General features: G+C 43.3%; 1 non-coding gene across 1 annotated transcript; it reads right to left on the bottom strand.

Moving 5' to 3' along the window:
- Positions 1-12,720: 12,720 nt before the first annotated feature.
- On the bottom strand, positions 12,721-12,802 carry trnas-gcu (transfer RNA serine (anticodon GCU)). The gene has a single exon. It is a non-coding gene; the product is annotated as a tRNA-Ser (tRNA).
- Between the last annotated feature and the right edge of the window lie 891 nt (positions 12,803-13,693).

The raw sequence follows: 13,693 nt of genomic DNA, 5'->3' as shown, positions 1-13,693 counted from the left end.
CCTCGGGACACTCAACTCTAGGGCATCAACGTGGTCTTCACCAGTTTCCTCATCTCCCCACGGCCACCTTATCCGAGTTCCAACTTTCTATTTTGGCACCATCCTACTGACCTGTCCCACCTGTCTATCTTCCTTTACACCTATCCATTCCACCCTCTTCTCCGACCTATCACCTTTAACCCCATCTCTATCCACCTCTTGCACTCTCAGCTAAATTCTTCCCAGACCCAGTCCTCCCGTTTATCTCTCCATCCTCGAGGCTCCCAGCTTTATTCCTGATGAAGGGCGTTTGCCCGAAATGTTTTTTGTTTCTGCAACTCGGATGCTGCCTGACCTGCTGTGCTTCTTCAGCACCACTCTAGTCTTCATTCTGATTTCCAGCAACTGCAGTACGCACTTCCGTCCATCTGATTCCCCTCTCCATTGATCTTGAATAGGCCGTTGCTAAAGTTCCAGCATCATTTCCCTGCTCTTATATTCCCACCTGCTGTCAAGAACAGAAAGTATCTCCAACCCATTGAGACCACTTGATACCTTGTCCAATCACCTTCAAACATTCTGAATGCCTACTCCAATTTCTCTTTTGTTACTGTTAACAGTCACACTTTTATCATTGTTCCTTCCCAAATTCATTATCACCCACTTCACTGGATTGAATTCCTTTCAGCACATTGTCTTGCCAATTGTTTCCAATCTCCCTGCAGTCTATGGCTTTCTTCCTCATGGTTAACTACATGACTAATTGTTACATGATTTGAAAACTGCTAAATGATGGCCACGACAAATAATTAAAATTCGTTGACCTATATGAGAAAACAATAGAACTCATAGAAGCCATGGTTCATAAGCTTGCAGAGGACAGCAGAATTGGAGACTGTAAAGAAGGTGATCTAAGATTCCAGAAGGATCTTAATCCATTGCGTCTTTGGGCCGAAAAATGTCACATGAAGTTCAATCTGGATAAATGGAACGTATTGAATTTTGCAACATCAAATAAGAGTAGGGCTTATACGATTAATGATCGGGCGTGGCATCGTGTTGTGGAACACGGAGGCCAGGGATGCAAGTACATAATTCATTTTGTTTGCTTCATATAGAGACAGAACGGTTCAAAAAAATGTCATCTTGCCTTCGTTGCTCTGTCCTTTGAGCGTAGGAGTTGCTACGTTATGTTGAATTGAATAGAACATTGGGTGAGGCCTCTTCTGGAATACTGTGTCCAGTTCTTGCCGCCCAGTAAGAGCAAGGAAATTATTCAGCTGGAGTCGGTTTAGAACAGGTATACCAGCGTATGGCGAGTGGGGAAGGTTTGTGTTATAACGAAAGGCTGGATCGGCTGAGAATATTTTCACTCGATCACTGGAGTTTGAAAGGCGACCTGATAGAAATTTATAAATTATTGAGAGTTCGGCTGGAGTTAACTGTAACTGTCTTTTCTCCAAGGAGGGCCACTTCAAGACGAGAGGGCAAATGTTTAAAGTGAAAAGAGGGATTTAAAATAAGACATGAGAGGCTTTTTTTTAACACAGGATGGTTTATGTGTGCAATTCACTTCCTGAGGCAGTGATGAATAAAAGTACATTTAAAATATTTACAGGATATTTGGTTCGATAAATGAGTTGGAAAGTGTCAGTGGGATTAACAAAATCTATTCATTCATGCCTAGTACATAATTTATGGCCCAGAGCGAAGTTCAGAATCAACCACTATATTATGGATCTGGAGTCACATACCAGCCAGACCAGATAGGTATGACAGTTTCCTTCCCTATCAGGCATTAGTGAATCAGATCTACAACAACTGATTCAATATCATCATTAGACTCTAGGTATTTATTTAAATAAAATTCCAGCATCTGCCATGCCAGGGTTTGAACCCGTGTCCACAGAAGTATGTCTGGACATTCATATTAACAATGCAGTAATAATATCACAAGGGCATTATTAACCCTCAGCAGATACAAGAATCGTCAGATGCGACTCGTTCAGTTTGGCATTATATACAGTCTGAGCTGGTAGGAGTGAAAGGCCTGTTTTCATGCTGCGTGAGTCTATGAATTTGACGCTATGAAACCGGCAGCTGGTTGGGATTAACAGCAGCGTTGACAGTTTAATTGATCTCCTTCTGGGTTATGTAATCTTGCTGGTTACTCTGTAGGTTTATCTGCTCATTGAGCCCTTCCCACACACGGGATTATTGAATAGCCTGTCCCCAGTTTGACTGAGTAGACGAGTTTCCACTTCAGCAGGTAATTGAATCCCGCATTGCCCTGGTTTCTCTGTGATATCGGTGTCCTTGTATATACCCAGGATGAACGATTGGTTCAAATCATGTCCATGCAGACGCAAGTCCCGTTGTCCATGTTGTGAATGTGTTTTGATTCTTCGTGATATATCCACTGGGTGTGGATGTTGCTGGTCAGGACAGCATTTGTTGTTCTTCCAGATTCGCTGCTGTCTCGCTGCACACAAGATATGGATTGGATCCCAGTCTCGTGTGACTGTGTGCAGTTTGTAAATTCTCTCTTTGCTTGTGTGAATTTCCTCCCACAGTCTGAGGGTGTGCAGGTTTCTGGGATCAGCCATGGGAAATGAAGGGGAACGGAGTAGGTATGGAGTGTGGGTCTGATAGGATGTGCTTCAGAGGGATGGTGTCGACTGGAATGGGCCGAATGGCCTGCTTTCCCACACGGTCCTCATTCTTGGATTAAGGGTCAGCTATTTTGTTCAGGTCCTGGAGACACAAGTAGGCAGGATTGGGTAAAGATGGTAGAATCCCCTGTAAAAGCAACATGCATGAATGGGATTGCAGGAAATTAAAGGCATGTTCTCTGTTCCTGAGGTCAGGATTCCATTCCAGGTTTTATTCGTCGTACTTTAACATTACCAGTTCCATGTGTGAGTCCCCAAGGATGACTCGTTTATTATATAACCACAACACCACCTTCTCCAGGTTGCAGTATTTATTGGGAACAAGAAGCTGATTCTGAGCTGATGTGAACAAAAGCAGATGCCAATGTCAAAACCACTGATCCAAACAGGAAAATGAAATTTCGAACCTTGCGACCCCAAAGTTAAAGTCTCCACACGCTTTAGATGCGCCACTCGGCTGTGTCAGCAACATGTACTGTTTATGGTCATAATATTATAAATGGGGGCAAGTATTCCTTCTGCCCCGCTTTTGACGAGGAGCTGTCCCAACCTCGGAAATACATGTGCCAGTTTCCAATTGGATCTTCGTGCATGCTTCACACAGTTTTTCTGATTCCAGGTCTGGAACTCGGATTATGTGTGATTGCCTGCAGCAATTGGTCCTGCCTTGTGTGGGCAAAGTGATGAAGTAGCCAATGTTCAAATATAATGCTATTGAAGCGTACGTTTCAACAATGTTCTGCACTCTGCCAAGAGTTTGGAGAGTTTCATTAATCCCATTCTCCTGTACTCTCATTCATGGAATCTCCACAGTCTCTGGGGACACTATATTTAAAGATTCTGTTCATTCTGCGTTCCCACATGCCTGTCGCTAAGTCTTGATATTGTACATTCTTCCTGACATTTCCTCTGCTTCCATCCTGTTTGCAGTTTGCAAGCGTGCTATGTGGAATGCTGTAACCGTTTAGTAGCTCGCATTCTGCGTTGTGATTGCAGCGACCTCGTCTAGAATCCACATCATGGCGGTCAGTTCTCTCAAAGTTTTACTTTTGGTGAAACACGGTCAGAAATTAATCGTTTTTACAAGATAATATTCTCCGAGGTGATGATCTGTTTGCCATCGAATTTTGTTCTCTGATATTTCTGCGTTTCATGTATCAGGATTTAAACACAAACGTTCTCGACGATGTCTCTCCCTCGCACTCTCCCTAGCTCTCTTTTCCGTCCCTCGTCCCATTTGACTGAGACATTGCACAATCTAACATACACTTGCACGTTGGTACCATCCAGTCTGTGCCGTTGCACTCACTGTTGCTGGGCGACCATGCCCCAATCTCTTCATTGGCACCATCAAATCATTCGATCCGTTTGGATATCGTGGCTGTGAGATCAATTCTCTTTTAACAGCTTTTACTGACATGGACCAGAGATTATTGGAGCGTGAGGCTCAATAAAAGGGCATAGGGAATAACTGGGGAAAAGAGACTCTATTGGAAAAGATCACCCATGAGGGCTTTCTGCGATAGCCTAGTGGGATTATCGCTGGGTTGTTAACACAGCAAAGCCAGGTAATGTTCTGTGGAGACGGGTTGGATTCCCACCACACCACGACGATGATAGTATGTGAATGCAATAAATGCCTAGAATTAAGAATACGTTGTCTGAAAAACCTATCTGTTTCACTGACATCCTTGAGGGAAGGAAACTGCCGTTCTTATCTGGTCTGGCGTGACTCCAGACCGGAAGGCAAAAAAAGCTGCAGAGCTACCCCCGATGCTGTTACAGAATGGAAATATGTTCATTCGGCTCAGTGCTATAATTGTACAGGGATGAGATCGCACTGGGAGAGTTGCAGGAGAGATTCACTCGGATAGTGTCGAGGCTGAAGAGTTTCAGTCATGAAGGGAGACAGGACAAACTGGGGTTGTTTGTCACCGTGCAGAGGGGTTTGTGAGGTGTAGAGATAAGGTAGACTGAAAGAAGCGTTTCTCATCGATGGGAAGGACGATCACAGGGGGCCAGAAATTTAAGGAGAAAGACAGAAAGGTGTAAGTAGATGTGTAGATAAGCGGTATAGGGCGGAGGGTGTTCGAATTTGGAGCACACTGTCTGTTAGGGTCAGAGAGGCAGCAACCCTTATAACTTGAAGGAATATGCAGATGTGAATATGTTCTGCCAATACCTGTCAGGCTATGGGCTAAACCATTCGGGTCGTTAAGCAGTTGCTTTTGACAAATGCAACCACAATGGGCTGAAGTGTCTCCTTTGAAACTGTTGTCCTTGTTAGTATCGTGGTTCGTGTCGCCGTATGTTATGCGGGAGTTCGAGCTCAATTCCTGGCTGGGGCACTGTCAATATTTTAAAACTGTCGCAACGCGCCGAAGTGCGGGTTATTAATGCCTGTCCTTCCATTCTCCATGGGAAATGTCACAGGAAGGACAGTGCTGTCTGAATCAGGGTGGGGAAGTTCTGCAGCTCCTGGCGAGACAGAGTGTCAATGAATGTGCAAACACGTGACTTCCGCAACCTGCACCTTGTGTCTGTACTGGAGTCTAACCCATTTAAGAGAAAGGAGGAGGAAGCTGAGGAAGAAACAGGGTAAACCAATTCAGATGTGAGCGCAGAAACATTTTCCGCAGCATCTTGAGGAAAACTGACAAATTGCTCCGAGAAAGAGTGTGTCTTTCAGAACTGTTAGTTCACAGAGATGTTTGTTGTTCCACTCAAGCCCTTAAGAAATTGAATAACAATTTAACTAAGACTTGAAATGTTAGAACACACCAGGCGATGAGTCACGTCTGGAAACTGTGTTTCCAAGCCAGATGTTTGATAACTGATAATGATACAATAGGCTGAAGGGCCATTCGCCATGCTTTTAAAACCTCGATAACTGTCATTTTTCAACTGAACAAAATAGGCAAAAACAAGTCATCAAGAAAAGTTCCAAGCATTGCATATGTCGTCCTTGGTGCGAACGTGCTGAAATGCAGCTGTCTCGCTGCTATTTCCCAATGTTGATTTCCAGTCAGGGAAAAGAAAAACATTGTTGTTCCTTATGGAAATCTGAAATGGAACATGAATTCCTGACATTACAAAACAGCAAAGGTAGCAGTTCTGTCAGAGTCAGTGAGAATTTCATATCAGAGATGTAATCAAATGGGAAGAAACGCTGAAATAAGCTGCCTTTGCCTGCTGAGACTCAGTACTACAAAATGATCCTTATTGAAACATAGAGGTATTTTCAAGGATTTAATAAGTTGGATGCAGAAAGTTTAGTTCTGTGACCAGAGCACCTCGTATCGAATGACTTGGAGATGCCGGTTTTGGACTGGGGTATGCAAATTTGAAAATCACACAACCCCAGGTTATAGTTTAACAGGTTTAATTGGAAGTACTAGCTTTCGGACCACTACTCATTCATCAGGTGATTGTGGAGTACACAGTTGTAAGACATAGAATTTATAGCATATGTTTGTAGTGTGATGTAACTGAAATTGTACATTGAAAAATGGCTTGATTGTTTGCTAAGTCTCCGATCTGTTTTCATGACCATGTTAGCTTCACTTCTTTCATATGCAAAGCGCAAAGCTTTTTTTATTTTAAAGTTTCATTCTCAGGTGAAGTTTAACAACTGGTGTCTGACCCCTGTGCTGCTGTCTGTTCTATAATGTTTAGACTGATTCTAATTTATAAAAATGAGTTACCAGAGACTTACATGGATTCATGCAGTTTTTGAGCAAAGTACAATATAACTCTGCAAGTACAAATTCACCCCACAGACGGATGTGTGTGTGTGTGTGTGTGTGTGTGTGTGTGTGTGTGTGTGTGTGTGTGTAGGAGGGTCTCTGTTTGTAGATAGGGCAATGGGATCACCTGTACTGTGACATGAACCCAATGACCATGGGTACCGAATTTAGCTATCAGTCTCTGTGGGGGGGTACTTTTAGCTGGTGCCTGTTCCGAAGACCGCCTTTGAGGGTTGTCACCCGAAGATCCGAGGTCAAATGTCCTGGATCACTGAAGTGCTCTCCAACTGGGAAGGGTTACACCTGTCTGTTGATTGATGCAGAGCGCCCATTCCGTTGTTGTAGCCTCTGCTCGGCTTCACCAATGTACCATGTCTTAAGGCATCCTTGTCTGCAGCATGTTGTGTTTTTTTAGATTAGCGTCAGTCTAAACATTATGGCATGGACGCAGTACACAGGGACTAACACCTTCAACATATTATCTGTGCTGACACGAATTGGTTAAGACAACCTGAGAATGTAAGTGTTAAAAGAAAGTTTTTCGATTTACATAAGAAAGAAATGAACCTTACATAGACATTCTAACAGATGGAAGACTTAACAAGCAATCAAGGTATTTTTCCAATGTATAATTTCAGTGACATTACACTGTAACCTTTCGCCATAAATTCTGTACCTTACCACTGTGTACTCCACAGCCACCTGATGAAGGAGTTGCTCTCCAAATGCTATTGCTTCCATTAAACCTGTTGGACTATGACCTGATGTTGTGCGATTTTTAACTTTGTATTAGAATGCGGATCTCACAATTAAAATAGAGACGAAGAAGCATTTATTCTCTCAGACAGTTCCGTATCAGTGGACTTTCTTGTAGCAGAAGGCTGTTGAGGAAGTGTCATTAGGTGTAATGAGGCTGAGATCGGCAGATCTTCAAACAGCAAAGACATGAAGCGTTATGGCGAAAGGCAAGAATGTGCCATTCAAGGTTATCAGATCAGATATGAAACCATTCAAATGAAGAGTAGATTTGATGGTCTGAATGGTGTCTATCTGTTCCTAAAATTGTTGGCCTAAATATGAAGCTGCATAACTGACCTGAGTGAAATGTGCCAAATTTAAAAAAGTGTGGTCCCCCGGAGCACTGAACCGAGGTGAAATGTACAAAGAACCACATACAAAGGGCAGGCAATATTGGGTCATTGATCCGTCGTGATCAGTATACCAAGATAAACAGGAAAACCGATATTCAGTGTCTACATTGAACCTGGCTCCACGAGGCATGTAGTTAACTCTCACAAACCACTATTCCCCTTCCGTTTTCCTGACGCCCCCTCCGTTCTTGTTTTAAACTGATTGAACTTCAGGCAATTGCAAATGACATTGCTGATGTGGAACTGAAGCATATAGAACATAGAACATTGCAGCGCAGTACAGGCCCTTCGGCCATCGATGTTGCGCAACCCTGTCATACTAATCTGAAGCCCATTCCATCTACACTATTCCATGTACGTCCATATGCCTCTCCAATGACGACTTAAATGCACTTAATCTTGGCGAAACTACCACCGTTACAGGAAAAGCATTCCATGCCCTAACTACTCTCTGAGTAAAGAAACTACCTCTGACATCTGTCTTGTACCTATCTCCCCTCACTTTAAAGTTGTGACCCTCGTGTTTGCCGTCCCCATACTTGGAAAACGAATCTCCCTGTCAACCCTATCTAAACCTCTGGTTATCTTGTATGTCTCTATTAAGTCACCTCTCAGTCTTCTGTCCAACGAGGACAGCCTCAAGGCCCTCAGTCTTTCCTCATAATACATTCCTTCTACACCAGGCAACATGCTAGAAAATCCCCTCTGCACCCTTTCCAAAGCGTCAAAATCCTTCTTATAATGCGGTGACCAGAAACGTTGACAATACTTCAAATGTAGCCGTACCAGATCTTTGTACAGCTGCAGCATAACCTTCTGATTCCAGAACTCAATTCCTGTATTAATTATGGCCAAAACACTGTTTTCCTTCTTAACAACCCTGTCAATCTGGGTGGCAACTTTCAGGGATCTGTGCACATGGACACCGAGATCTCTCTGCTCATCTGCACTCCCAAGAATCTTACCATTATCCCAGTACTTTGCATTCCGATTACTCCGTCCAAAGTGTATCACCTCACACTTGTCCACATTAAACTCCATTTGCCACCTCTGAGCCAGCTCTGCATCCTATCTATGTCCCTCTGCAACCGACTACATCCTTCGTCACTATCCACAACACCACCGACCATAGTGTTGTCCGCAAATTTACTAACCCACCTGTCTAAGCCCTCATCCAGGACATTTATAAAAATGACGAATAGCAGTGGACCCAACATCGACCCTTGTGGAATGCCGCTAGTAACTGGACACCAAGATGAACATGTTGCATCAACTACAACCCTCTGTTTTCTTTGAGCGAGCCAATTACTGATTCAAACTGCTATGTCTCCCACAATCCCACTCCTCCGCATTTTGTATAATAGCCTACTGTGGGAATCTTATCAAACACCTTGCTGAAATCCATACACAGAACATCAACCTGCTTACTCTCATCTACCTGTTTGGTCACTTTGTCAAAAAACTCATAAGATTCGTTAGGCACGACGTACTCTTTACAAAACCATGCTGCCTGTCCCTGACAAGATTATTCTTTTCGAGATGATTATAAATCCTATCCCTGATAATCTTTTCCAACGCTTTACCAACAACTGAAGTGAGACTCACTGGTCTGTAATTACCAGGGTTGTCTCTACTACCCTTCTTGAACAAGGGAACCACATTTGCAATCCTCCAGTCCTCAGGCACTATTCCTGTAGATAATGATGATTTCTAGATCAATGGCACAGGCTCGGCAATCTCTTCCTTTGCTTCCCAGAAGATCCTAGGATAGATCCCATCTGGCCCAGAGGACATGTCTATTTTCACACACTACAGTATTTCTAATACCTCTTCCTTGTGAACCTCAATCTCTTCGAGTCTAGATGCAAGTATCTTTATATCTTCCTCGCCAACATTTTCATTTCATATCCTGAACACTGTCGAAAAACATTTATTTAGTGTTGCCCATGTCTCCTCTGACTCCACACACAACTTCCCACTATTATTCTTGATTGGCCCTAATTTAACTCTCGTCATTCTTTTATTCCTGACATACCTATGGAAAGCCTTATGGTTAACCCTGATCCTATCCGCCAACAACTTCTAATGTCTCCTCCTGGCTCTTCTGAGCTCTCTTATTACGTCATGCAGGGAAACGATTCTGTCTGCTGCACATCATTCTGCTTCGAAATATCAGGCTGTATTTTATATTGATTACTGTAAACGTTAACCTTTAACAAGCCATGACAGTGAAATCACTGAATCCTCATCACTATACTACCAGGGAAGATTTCTGTGAAAATCACCCTGGACACCAAGAAATTCGCCATTCTATTCTCCCATCCTTCAGTGCGTGATCTCCTCGGCCCGATTCTGGTCTTGTTGGTTGGTTTACAACACTGAGGATATCCAATCATCTTTGCATTTCAGTTTCGAAAGGATGAGACCTTATCTCTGAGCTGGCACTTTGCTTGCTCAGTGGTGATAACACAGTCCTTGTAAACTAGAAAAGTGCTTGAAATAGGCGATTCCTGTTTTTCATTCCAAGAACTTGAGGCAAACCGTTTGGCAGGACAGGAAATAGCGGGCGTGAGCAGTGATCAAGTTTGGCAGCAAGAACGAGGTGAGGCAGTATAAACTACAGAGTAATGGGGAAACAATGGGCAAGGAACCCTGGGACGGGAGGGGCTGAATGCTTCCTTTCTTTGCTGTAACCAGACATTGGTGTTGAACTCTGAAATGGGATAATATCAGACAAGTCGGTGAAATCTAATATTCTGCTTGTTTTCTCCCGAGGCCTGTGACACACTTGGGGAACTGTGTCTGCGTGCTTCAGTCTATGGTTAAAAATGGGGTTCAGTTCTCATCTCAAACTTTAATCCCACTTATTGTGTTTTACGAGATTAAAACGTTCCAGAGAAATTAGCCCTCACGTGAAATGTAAGAGCATACAAGGTTACAGACCAAGTGTTGGGAAACGAGATGAAGGGACCCAGATCTGTGCTGTAAACACGCGATAATTCAATCATTTTTGAGGGGAAACATATCTGCAGTGACATAATTCCAAAAACTGTGTTATGAAGAAACGGTGCAACGGCTTCTGCCCTCATCCCTGGTGGTCTAGTGGTTAGTATTCTGTGCTCTCCCTGGGTTTCATTCCCGTTCAGGAAATCAGGACTTCTTGTTCCTGATGCAGAGAGCGCAGCTCTACCAGGAATCTGTTTCATGCCTTAGATCAGTCAATACTCCAGCTCATCAAAGAAGGGAATAGTGCCTTCCCTCTCTCTGCACAGTCGGACCGTTAATCCTTCATTCTCCTCTGATTCCACTTCCCAAAAAGTTTCAAAATATTGTCAAAACCGAGTCTCAGCTATTTCTTTTCTGCCTTTTCATCCACCGGAGCTGCAGCGATTGAGTGCGTTGGTTTCTGAAAACGAAACGTACCCAAGTGCAATGTATTAGGCTCTTCCAGAATTGCCTTCTCTGACAATGGTGGGACATGCTGATGTTGTCTATGATATGGAAGTGCCAGTGTTTGAGTTGAGTAGACAAAGTTAAAAATTACACAATATCAGGGCAGAGTCCAGCAGGTTTATTTGGAAGCACTAGCTGTTGGAGAGCCGCTCTTTCATCAGGTGGGTGTTTTTCTGCAGAAACTTGGTGTTTGTGTCAATATGCGCAATCTTTTGGAAGATCATCTGGACTTTAACCGACCGTTCGTGGTGTCGACGGTACCCATGACTTGGAGGTGTTGGTGTTGGACTGGGGTGGATACATTTAATAATCAGACAAAGCCATTTTCGATTCCAACAGTTGACAAACACCTGATGAAGAAACAGTCCATGGAACACTGGTGCTTCCAAATACGTTTGTTCAATACAATCTGGTGCTGTGTGATTTTTACTCTGATAAATCTTGGTAATGTTTAACTGATCGAAGACAGTGAAAGAATTTTCGCTCGTGAAGATGAAAATTTCAAATATTATCTACTTCAGCATTACAAAAATGATTAGGTTGGAAGTGTGATGAATCACCATAATGCGCTTGCGCAAAGTAAAAGTTGAACTTACAACCACCTGATGCGTAGCCAGCTATACGAATGGTTGTGCCACTGGCCAGATGCACAGCTGAGGTTTTACACGCTGCAGAGCTGTGGTGTTAACAAGGACATGAGCAATAGCAGTAATAGTCACAAGGTGAACAAAGAACAAAGATAATCACCATCATTGATTCACTTCAAATTGTCCTAAAAAAAACGACCATTCACAATCTGATCAGCCAATCAATGAGGTCACTGCTGATCTTGGAAATTGCAACTGACTTTGCTACGTTTTCACCAAAATTTGAAGTAAACTCCATCCTAATCATAACATCGCATATTCCCATTAATTTTCACCTTTAGATTACGTTAGTGACCTGACCGTATTTGCTGGATATCAAAGCTACAGCTGAGCAAGCAAACCTTCACCCTACATTATAAATTATTTTTCATGTTTATGTTGCATGAATCTGCGGTTATTGATCCACTGTTTAGTTTCACTCCCTAAAGGTAACATGCTGATTTCTCCAGTTGTTCATAGTTCAATGTGATGCATCCAGTGTGTGCATAATGAGAGGGAGCTTGCTTCCCACATCTTGTGTTTATCTGTGCCTTATGTCCAGCATTCATCAATGGCGAGAGCAAGGGGCGAGGGCGAGACCAATGTGTCAGTCTTTCCGTGCCCATGCATGGCACCAACATTGGCAATTTTCCACTGTGCATTTACAGCCAGTCCTCAGTGCCCCTACACCCACGCCCTGCCCCTTTGAAGTATCGCCATCATTTTGTGCTGTCTCGCTGTGCTCTTCTCACCAGGATGAATTACTTCTTCTCAATCTCCTTCAGATTTCATCTGACAAAACGTTCATTAAGAATTCCTTTGCATAAACATGCACTTCGCAGCTCTCGTTATTTGATTTTCCTGGATGTCTTTCATACGAAAAAACGTTCACAGCAACTTGATTTGCAAAAGGAAACCGCGCTCCTTTTCATTAACCCAATGCAACCTACATTTCAACACAGTTTAGTCAACAGGCTGAAACCATTCTTGGAAATTTTGGAGTAGCGTAAATGCATATAAACTGACCATTAGCGTTCCAATACGACAGCTGTGATCATCTGAAAACAGCACCATTGAATACCGTTGATGATAGCGACGAGAATGGGATTCGAACCCACGCGTGCAGAGCATAATGGATTAGCAGTCCATCGCCTTAACCTCTCGGCCACCTCGTCACCGATGCACGAAAAGCTCTGACCTTATGAATAATTGAATTGGGTAAATTATGCAGAGCAGTAGATATTTCTCCTTGGTGTTGGGAAAATGATAAATAACATAGTACGGTTCCAAGACTATGGTCTGACCCTGGGTTGTGGGGCAAGTGCACTCCCACTGTCAGACAATGCACACAGTGATCTGAACAAAAATGAGGAAATGAATATGTCACAAGGTCTGTTGAATTCTGTGAAGATTTGAATTCAACGGAATGAAGAACCCGAGACAGCAGGAGGTGTTCTTTCAATAAAGAGTTGAACAGAGCTCTTAAGGATAGTGGAATCAAGGGTTATGGGGATAAGGCAGGAACAGGATACAGATTGAGGATGTTCAGGCCATGATCATAATGAATGGTGGTGCTGGCTCGAAGGGCAGAATGGCCTACTCCTGCACCTGCTGTGAATTGTCTATTAAATTGCCTGTGAGGAATTGTTTTCCAGACTGGAGGAGAGTGCATAGTGCTCAATGTCATTATTCGGAACACCTAACTTCCGCTCAGATGTTTTTGACACGCACTTGTGTACAGAACAGACAATTTCAAAATCCAAAATAAGGATAAACTGACAATTGAAGGCAACAATGCATAAACCTTGATCTGTATCATTTTCCTGCACTGTGCGACACCAAGTCACTGTATGATCATAGCAACACAGTGAGCAAGTGTCAGAAGGAAAATGAGTGCAGTGCCAGTGCGCATGCGGGGAGCAGCAGGTGACACACGGGGAAGTGCATTTCCCACCACAGGAACACTTCCCAAACAGCGGACTCAGGTGGAAGAATTCAGAGGGGGTTTACATTTTGAAATTTGATGCCAGAGACACAATGGAGACCTGTCATTTAGTCTGTTCAAG

The sequence above is a fragment of the Chiloscyllium punctatum genome, chromosome 16 (assembly GCF_047496795.1).
Source record: "Chiloscyllium punctatum isolate Juve2018m chromosome 16, sChiPun1.3, whole genome shotgun sequence".
Lineage (NCBI taxonomy): Eukaryota > Metazoa > Chordata > Chondrichthyes > Orectolobiformes > Hemiscylliidae > Chiloscyllium > Chiloscyllium punctatum.
This window is presented reverse-complemented; position numbering and strand designations above follow the sequence as displayed.